Source organism: Hippopotamus amphibius, chromosome 7, assembly GCF_030028045.1.
Source record: "Hippopotamus amphibius kiboko isolate mHipAmp2 chromosome 7, mHipAmp2.hap2, whole genome shotgun sequence".
Lineage (NCBI taxonomy): Eukaryota > Metazoa > Chordata > Mammalia > Artiodactyla > Hippopotamidae > Hippopotamus > Hippopotamus amphibius.
The window spans coordinates 138,647,490-138,657,861 of record NC_080192.1 but is presented as its reverse complement, the minus strand read 5'-3'; positions in this window follow the sequence as shown (position 1 = coordinate 138,657,861).

Genomic DNA, 10,372 nt, shown 5'->3' with positions numbered 1-10,372 from the left:
AGTTGTTGTATAACAAAGGGAGTCCAACTCGAGGATGGAAGATGCCTTAGAGGACTGGGGCAGGGAGGGTGGGGGGGACTCGAGGGGGGGCGTCAAGGAAGGGAGGGAATATGGGGATATGTGTATAAAAACAGTTGATTGAACCTGGTGTACCCCCCCCAAAAAAAATAATAATAAAAAAAAAAAAAAAAAAAAAACTACCAGTTCCATTTTTAAGTAGTTAGGTCCAAACAGTTTAGTAGGCATTTGAAAAATTATATATGTACAAACAATAATATTGCTATGTCATTCATAGACGACAAATACTTACCAATTGGATGTGCCTATTGGTCACTGCATCAATTTCTTAAACCTTGGAATTAGATCGGATGCCACTCTCCTTTCCTGTTGCACATGGATTTTTGCCCAATGTCTAATAGATGTTGTGGTGTCTCCCTTGAAAATGTAAAATAGACTTTGGAGCTCCTGTGAGTTCTTGGTGGTGCTTCAGAGGTGCTTCAGCATGCAGTTTGGGAAATGTGAGCATAAAAATATCTCTGCTGCCTATCAGCATACAATGGTCAGCTCACGGAAAAACACGTGTAATCGCTTGAGCTGCGGGTTGAAATAAATGCTTTTTTTTTTTTTTGAAGACAGTAAGGCAGACTTTTTTCAGGAGCCTACTACATGGGGTTTTGTGAGGACAGAGATTGAGCTAAACTCAAAACATAACGAGAAAAATGTCAGAATTGATAGCCAAGTTGCAAAGTCGGGGTCAGTGGATGGAAAATTGCTAAGAGGAAACATCACATCACTAGTAAGGGGGAATTCTGGCTAAATGAATTAGATGCTTTTTTAATGGGACACCATTTTTACTTGAAAAAACAACTGAGAGAGAATAATGTCTTTTCAAGTTTGAATATTTGTCAGATGTTTTCTCCAAAATGAATAAAGTGAGCTTGTTACATCAGGGAGGACAATTAATTGCATTCCTGGCCGATGATAACATTCAAGTTTTCAGATAAATATCAGAATTTGTAAAACTTGTATATACCACCATGGGTTTGACAGTTTTTCAATATTTAACAACTTCTCTAATGAAATCTGTAGTGATATTAATAAATGTGATTTTTAAAATATTGTATATTGAAATATGTCAACATTTAAAAAATCTGCATAACTCAGTGAACTGGTATTTTCCAAAAGACCAATGTAACAGAAAGACGTGTGAATAAAAAATCCATTCCAGGAGCAAACAGAGTAGATTTCAGTGCACCAGGTTATGAAAAGTTCATTGATGTGGTTTTAGATTCCATATTTCAACTAACCTTAAAGAAGATACTACTTCTTCAGCTTTAGTAAAGTATCAAAGCAGAACATCCATGATTATCTGAAAAGGCTATTCAAATAATCCATTCTTTTCCAACTATATGTCTGGAGAGGCCAAGTTTTCTTCATGTGTTTCAACCAAAGAAGAAGATTGAATGTAGAAGCAGATGTGAGAATTAGTTGTTTTCTGTTAAACCAGGCATTAACAAGACTACAAAATATAAAATAATGCCACTTTACTCATTAATTTTTTTGAAAAATAGTAATTTCATAAAAATATTTGTTTATGTTAACATGTAATGAAGCTATTATTTTTAAATGAATTATATTTTTAAAAATTTCTCTAGTTTTGACTTCTAACTAAATATTAATAAGCAAAATTCACATTTAAAGGAAAAAAAACAAAAAGCCCTTTGAGGTCACCAATAGTTGTTAAGATTTTAAAGGGTTCCTGAGAACAAATGTTTGAGGGCCAGTGCTTTGGCCTTTTGGATCAGGCAGAGAAGGGTTCACTACAGATGAGGAAACTATGCTCATCAAGGTTAAAAGAACATGCCCAAGGTCACAGAATGTAACCAGAAGTGGCAGAATGTGGATTTATGTTGTTTCCTTGTGTTTGATGTGTTTTGCATGGCTTAGGAAAAAGTAAAAACTTAATCACACAAAAATAGAACGGGAGTGCATTTAGAGAAACACAAAACAAGGCCAGCATGAATGTAGCAGCAAAAGCTACTTATTACTGAGTCATGGACCTTGAGCTCATAACCTCTTACTTATTTAAACATTCTAAAATGGAAGTCAAAAAGGTTGAGTTGTGTGACTATAGTGCTATAGGAGAATAGGGCTAATTAGGCCTTTCAAGGGTAGGTAAAATCCTTTCACAACAGGGATGTGACCTGGGACCCTGAAATGGGGGTCATACTCTCAGCAAAGAAGCATACTTTCCAGAAACTCATTGGGAACAGCCAAGTGGAGGAAGTATTTGTCTTAAAGACTGTCCTTTGGCAATATAAATGTTGAAGCCACAGTCGGTCTTCATGCTTTCTTAAACCCTGGAAGTCTCTGGGCCGTTCCAGCAAGATCTCGGGCTTGTGTTAAAAGGTGATGGATCATTTCAGGACATCATTCCCAGCCAGAGTGGTTAATAGTGAGGGGCTATTACTTTTTTAGGGCTTCCTCACTGTCAGCTGCTAAGTAATAAAAGACCTCTCTTAACATTGTTTTTAAAGTCATTTATTTTTTATTTTCAAGGATGTAGAAAAAGGAAGAGATGCAGGAACCACATTAGCAAGGGAGTTCAAAAGCCAGAGAGTCTTTGCAGCTTTCAGAAAAGAAGACATTTCTCTAAGATGGGCCCCTGTAAAAGAGACCTGTTTCTGTTCTTTGCTGCATGTAACAGGGAGAACTTAGCCCTGAAAGGTTCTCTGGGGCTGTCCTATTATTGGAAAATCAATAGCTACACAAGACAGGGCATTAGGCCATATTATGGGACCTAAATTACAAATACTCTTTAATGTCTATGGAATCATGGCTATTACTAGGCAATCGATCTTGGCTTTATTACCTCTTTCACCCCCTGTTATACATAAACATAGAAGCTCTGGATACATTCAGAAAGATGTGTTTCAAAACAAATGCCAACATTCAGAGAAAATCTGAATAGCGAAGAACATAGGATTTGTATTACCAGGCCCATATTCTAGTGGGGAAGACTCAATTGTGCAAGGGCGCCCAATTAATACCATTCATATTTTTAAACAAGGGGTTGCTGCTTTTAGTTTTCAGAGAAGGCTCTCTGTACATAAACAACTAAATATTCTAAGAATAACTAATGAAGATCAAAGTAATATGAGGCAAAATTTCCCTTTTCTAACCATTCTGTCTCTAGTGATTTCTTACAGAAGTTTACCCAGGTCCCTAAAATTTCACCATTCTTCATGCCTAATGTAAGCTAAAAATTAAAGGTTCCTGTTAAATGCCAGCATGTTCCTACTAAAATGCTTACATGTTAGCTGGGAGAGAGAATATTAAAGCAAGATGAGGGAGGAGGTAGGGAGACTGGTGTTATGGGAAGATAAATCTTACTGTCTGTAAGATGTACTGGGAGTAAGAGAGAGATGGAAACTACATTAATGAACTGCTGTATAGTTTCTCCATGGCTGTGGTTTGAAATCAGTTGAGGTGGATATTTGCTCCATGTGGGAAGAAGGTGTATTTTTTTATGTTTAGATGGGAAAAAGGCACATTTATCTCTGTCCGGATGTAGATATGAACAAAGGGAAACTTAAGCAACAGACTTAGCCACCAGATTTTTTTTTATTATTATTATTAAAGCTTCTATGCAGCCAACATCTGTATGGAAATGTACATATCAGCAGAAGAGCCTTTAACTCCCAACACTGTGAATGCTGACTAGGGAACACACACATCTAGTCAGAGGGTATTCCTCCTTCTCCAAAGCCACTGCTACGAACTATAACTGACTCAAAACATACCTAAAGTATTCAACTGGCCTTGCATCAATGACATCTCTATATTTAGTTATTCATTAGTTAGTCATTCAACAAATATTTGTAGAGTATACCTACTTAATACAGGGTCTGATTAGTGAGTAAATTTTCCATATGGGCATATGGCTGGAAAGGGCTCCTCAAGCCTGAAGAGCTTGGATATTAGCCTATACACAATGGGAGGCCACTGGAGGATGTTAAGAAGAAGAATGACATGGTCATATTTTAGTTTTAGGCAGATCATGGCTACCACATGGAATGAGATTGGGGGGAATTCTTGGAAGGAGGGGAAATTAAGAGGCTGTTGCAATATTCTAGGTAAGAGATGATAAGGTTTCTAAAGTAGACAGAAAGAGTAAGAATAGACAGAGGGTACTGAGCTGAGAAATAGGGGCAATAGGATTTGGTGCTGGATTGCCAGTTCAGGACCTGATAGCCTTTGGGGCCATTGCCCTGTTTTACCTATGCTACGGGACTCTAGTTGTAATAATGCTCCTCACTTAATTCTAGACCAGAGTTTGACAATCTAAGGTATGTGGTCAAAAATGGAAGGGGGACTTGAAGGACACAGAGCCATTCCTTGCTGCCCCCCACTCTGAGATGATACACTTTCCTGTTCACACTCTTGCACACTTCACTTTTCGATAGCCATCCACAAGTCAGCAGTTCTTTCCCATTAGCAAGTAGGTAGGTCATCAGGTTTCTTTCTTCCTCCCTTTCTCTTTCTCTCTCCGTCTAGAACTTAGAACAAATAACTGTCAGAGAACATTGACATCAAGCATAAGAAGCTGTTGAATGCTATTCTAGACTTTATTCTAAAACCCCCAAGGCTACAGGTTATCAGGCAGTAGACTCTCTGGTGTCATATGCACATCATCCTCTCATGGGAGGACTCCTCCCATTCTAAAAAGGGTTTTGGCATTTGGTTATCTAGACATCTGACCTAGTCAAATAATAGGTGCAAGGGATTCTGAGAGATAAAGATGGTCTTCTGATATTTTCTGATGTTTTGTGTATGATTGGTGTAACTAAAGAGGACGCTGCTGCAAGGAACACTAAGATGTCTATGAATAGCATTGAAGAATAGGAAGAGGCTGTGTCTGAGTGGGTTGGGCTTTAGAAAAACTGCCTGTGGAATCTATCCTCAAAAGCCACGTCCTGACAGTGTTCTAATACATGTTATCCAGGGGTAAATTTTTTCAGGGCAGGGTTATTATCTGAGGAGGTCCAGCCTATCTTGTGAGCAGAGCAGCAGAACAGGTAACAGGGCTTACTGGATGTGTGAGGGAGGAGGAGACTCATTGCTTTAGGTTATAGTATATCAATTTAAAATATGACATTTAGTATCCAGGAAGATGGGGGAGGGAACTTTTTTCCCAAGAGGAGGCAATGGCAGATGCTGGTCAGGTTTCAGGGCTCCAACCAAGCAGACTTTCATCCTAGATGAGAAGTAGGTATAATTCCAGTAGGTTGTACAGGGCCAGGAGTTGCATGGAACATCTAAGATTCATCCCAAGCCCTCCAGATGCTCATTTCAGGGCAGCACAGCTAACTCCTAACTGAAATATTGCTGGAGATTCTTAATGTACACCGTGCTTGGGGCAGAATTAACTAAAGATATTTGCAGAAAAGAGCTTGCAGGTAGAAGATGACTTGAATTCTCCATCTCTTGAGATGCCAGTTTTTAGAGATGCCCAAGCTTTTTGAGGTCTCAATTCAGCTTTGTTTCTGCTCCTTTTTAAAATAGACACATTGTGACTCTGAGGTTAGCAATAAACTAACTCATTCTCATTTTCTTTGTTGCTGTGCGTGACACATATAAATGTAGATTATCCAACACAGATGATAGATCGTGACTGAATTTTCTACCAGATGTGACTAAATTTTCTACCTTTTCTGGGGACTAGATTTTATTCATATGACCTTTTGAGGAGGTATATAGGGATATGGAGGGAATTAAATATGATCAAAGCCAAAGCAGAGACTTTTTCTAAACCCCCAAATGGTTTGCAATTAACCAGGAGCCCTTAAAATAGGTGGCTCAATGAATTTTTATAAATGTGAATACCCTTGTTACCACTCTCCGTATCAAGATAATACACATATTCATCACGCCAGAAGGGTTCCACAGTTCCCCTCCAAGTTAAGTTCCCCCAGAGGTAGGGCTTATTTTGCCTTCTATTCCTATATACCAGTTTTGCTTATTCTTGAACTTCACATAAATGGAATAACAATGTGTAATATTTTGTGTGGCTTCTTCCACTCAGTGTGATATCTTTGTGTTTAATCTGTGTTTTTGTGTATATCAGTAGTTCACTCTTTTTTTTGTTCATTTTAAATGATCATACCACAGCTTATTCATTGTTTTTCTTGTTGATGGACATTTGGATTGTTCATGATTTTTGAAGAATATGAGTAAAGCTACTGTAAATATTCTTGTTTGTGTCTTCTGGTGGATGTGTGCATTCCCTGATCTTGGGTATATTCCTAAAAATAGAATTGCTAGGTCATAGGAGAGATGGATATTTATAGCTTTGTTAGATAATGTAAAAGTGTTTCCAAAGGGGTGGACAGATTTATACTCCCACCAGAAATGTGTGCAAGTTCCAATGCTTTACATCTTCAGTAACTTTTGATATCGTCAGTCTTTGGTATTTATCCATTCTTGTGGTGTGTAGTGATATACTATAATTGTGCTTTTAATTTGCATTTTCCTGATGACTAATGAGCTCTGGCCATTTGGGTATTCTATTTTGTGAAGTACGTGCTCAAATTATTCTCAATTTTTAAAAATTGGACTGTCTTCCTTTTTGTTATTGATTTGTAGGAGTTCTTTATATAGTACCCAAAACACCTGCACCCTTTACCCAGTTTCTAACTGGTAACATTCTACCACATTGGTGCCCTCTCTGTATATGTGTCTATTTCAACGTGTATTTTCTGAAAATACAAGAGTACTTTCCTACATAACCACAGTAAAACCACATAAATCAATAATTTTGTATGATATTACTATTCAGTACACGGGCCCCATTAAAATTTTGTCAATTGTCACAATAATGGGACAATTTTAGCCGAACTAGCAAATAAACTAACCCCATTTTTCCTCTAGCCCAAGATATAAGTCAGGTTCACAGGCTGTTTTAAGTTATGTCTTTAATCTCCTTCACTCTGAATTAGTTCCTCAATCTTTTTTTGTCTTTCATGACAATATTTTGAAGAATAGAGACCAATTATTTTGTAGACCATTCCTCCTTTTGGATTTGTCTGGTATTTTCTTATAATTAAATGGAAGTTATGCAAGAATACAACAGAAATGATATTTTATCTTTCTCTGTGCATAGGAAGAAACATGATGTGTATTTTTTTAATTGAAGTATAGTAGATTTACAATATTGTGTTAGTTTCTGGGGTATAGCACAGTGATTCATTTTCATATATTTATATATATATTCCTTTTCAGATTCTTTTCTCTTATAGGTTATTACAAAATATTGAGTATAGTTTCCTGTGCTTTACTGTAGGTCATCGTTGGGTACCTATTTAATACATAGTAGTGTGTATATGTTAATCCCCACCTCCTAATTAATCCCTGCCCCCACTCCTCTTTCCCTTTTGGTCACCATAAGTTTGTTTTCTATGTCTCTTCCTGTTTTGTAAATAAGTTCATTTGTATCATTTTTTTTAGATTCCACATATAAAAGATACCATATGATATTTGTCTGTCTCTGACTTACTTCACTTAATATGATAATCTCAAGTTTCATCCATGTTGCTGCAAATGGCAATATTTCATTCTTTTTGTGGCTGAGTAATATTCCTTTGTGTATATATACCACATCTTCTTTATCTGTTTATCAGTTGATGGACATTTAAGTTGCTTTCATGTCTTGGTTATTGTAAATAGTGCTGCAATGAGTGAGCGTTGGGATGAATGTATCTTTTTGAATTATGGTTTTCTCCAGATATATGTCCAGGAGTGGAATTGCTGGATCATATGGTAGCTCTATTTTTAGTTTTTTAAGGAACCTCCTTACTGTTCTCCATAGTGGCTGCACCAATTTGTATTCCCACAGTAGTGTAGAAGGGTTTCCTTATCTCCACGCCCTCTCCAGCATTTATTATTTGTAACGTTTTTGATGATGGCCATTCTGACTGGTGTGAGGTGATACCTCATTGTGGTTTTGATTTGCATTTCTCTAATGATTAGCGATGTTGAGCAGCTTTTCATGAGGAGGCACACGATGTTGATTTGCCCCTTTGCCAAGTCACTCCCTTGGTCTCCATCACCTTCTTGGCGTGGGTCTCATCTCCAGCCCCGGCTGCCTCTTTTGCCCTGGCCTAACCAAGCTTAGCAACCCTGACTGCCTCATAGAAAGGGAAGGAATGGGAACCAACATGTAAATCATACAGAAAATAGAAAGTAAAAAAAGAGGAAGACAATTTTCTGTATCATTTGAGCTTAAGTGTGTTCTTTCTTATCTAGCCTCCAACCAAGATAATGTTGTCATTGGTTAAATAATTAGCTTTAAGGAGGGATGGGCACTAATCATTGCACTGGACTTGAGATAGAGACAATGGAAGACCTGGCTGAAGATGTGCTCAGTATGAGTAAAGGAGAAGGAAGTAATCTTTAGTGGCCATCTACTCAAGACCAAATACTTTTCATAATGCTTGCAGTGATTATCAATCCTGGTAAAATGCTCTAAGGTAACTAGCATTATTTTCATTTTAGTGATGAGCACTCTAAGCTCCGCTACCTGCCCTTAAGATCACAGAGCAAATGTGTGACAGAGCCTGGATTTGAACCTAGTTTTGTTTGACTTCAAATGTTGGCCTTTTCCCCCTATTCCTACCATTCTTATGGTAAAGGATCGCGTGTTTAACTGATGAGTATGTATAAGAGCTGAAGCATTAATAATTCTGCTTGTACTGAAGACTGACAGAACCTCAATGTCTAGAGAAGGTTAGAGCCTAGGAAGTGGTCCTGGTAGAAAGAATGTGTCGAGTTTTTAAAGTTTCTCAGAGGTGTTTGGGGGTCACCTTTGAGAAAAGATGTAGGGACTGCATTTCCTGGCGGGTGGGGAAAGAGGATCCATTCCTAGCTTTGTTCTGACAAAGGCAGAATTTTTGCCTGCGGAAGTTTTTTTTCTCTTAACTGTATATTGTTTATAATAGGCTAGATTTTAATGCTGGAGCAATTTCCAATATCTGAGAAAGAACTCCTTGCTCTAAGCTGGCTGGATTCTACTACCTGTGGTGTTTTTCCCATTAAAAATTATTTTATATACAGCCCAATTGCCCTGTTCCCAAAAACTGTCCACAAAATAAGAGTACATTTCATATCTATAAAAAAATGATGATAATGTGATAAATTCTGGCCTAATTTTCCTTCTTTATACTATCCTTATTCTTTATAAGGTTCCCCAGAATTCTACCTCATGTGTGTTCATAAAGGGGTCGCACGTAGTTTTCTGCTCAGGGCTTATTTTATTCTCACCACTGTCAAACAAAAAAATTCAGGCTTAGCAAAGAGAGACTTTATTGGAAAGGATTATTTCAAAGATTATTTAAAGGGTTATTTCTGATTATGTGGTCAGAGTTATACTATTACAATAAGTAGAACTCTCTGATCATATGATCAGTAAGGTTTGTGATCAAGGTTAGGCAGAAAGAGTTTTTACTTTTATGGGAAATCAACAAGGTTAGATATAACCAGGTGTGAGGAAGTGGGATGAAAGCAGATCATAGAACGTTTTACTCAGAGGTCAGCCTGTTCTTGAGGGGTGGGTTTAAGAAGAGGCTGTGTGCTGGCTCAGACCAAGATCAGAATTCAGGGGCTCATGGGAAGGAAAAAAACAATCAAAATCGGGTTAACAAGCATTTTGTTCTGACTGATGGGGGAGGAAAGCGTCATAGCCAATCATTTATGAGACAAAGAGTGAGAAGTGAGAGGTTTGTGTTTGGTCTTGTCATACGCACACAGAGGTCTTATATATGTGAGTCTCACCTAAGTCATTGGGGGAAGGATGTTTCTTTGCAGTAAGCTGTTTCCCAGAACACTAAAAAATGGGTGGGAGATTTCTTAGCCAAGACTGTTTTACAGGATCGGAGTGCCAAGGTAAAACTTAACTTTGTCACCGCTTTTCTGACACAGTTGCTGGACACAGTTGTCTTGCGTGCAAGCTGCTGCTGCCATTGCTCCAGCCTCCAGAAGGGACTCTTCCCTCCCCAGGCATAGAGTGGCAGGTCCACTGATTCAACAGAGCACAGGCGAGACCAGGCTTTGGCTTCTAGCAAGAAGGTATTAAAAGATGGGCGAAGAAAGAAGAAAAGCACGTCACAGAGAACAAAGCAGCTGTGTCTGGTCATGGTTATTTTGGGATTTGGATTCAAGCCCCAAGTACCCTTCAGTTCAAGTTGCAAAAAGTGAGTCTTCACTTCCTGTCCCTGGATGGACCTTTGCACGGGATGATAGAGTGGGATTATCCACTCAAATAAGGTGCAAATCCAGCCTCACTCAGAGAGTGACCTTGCCTTTGGGTGCAAAGTAA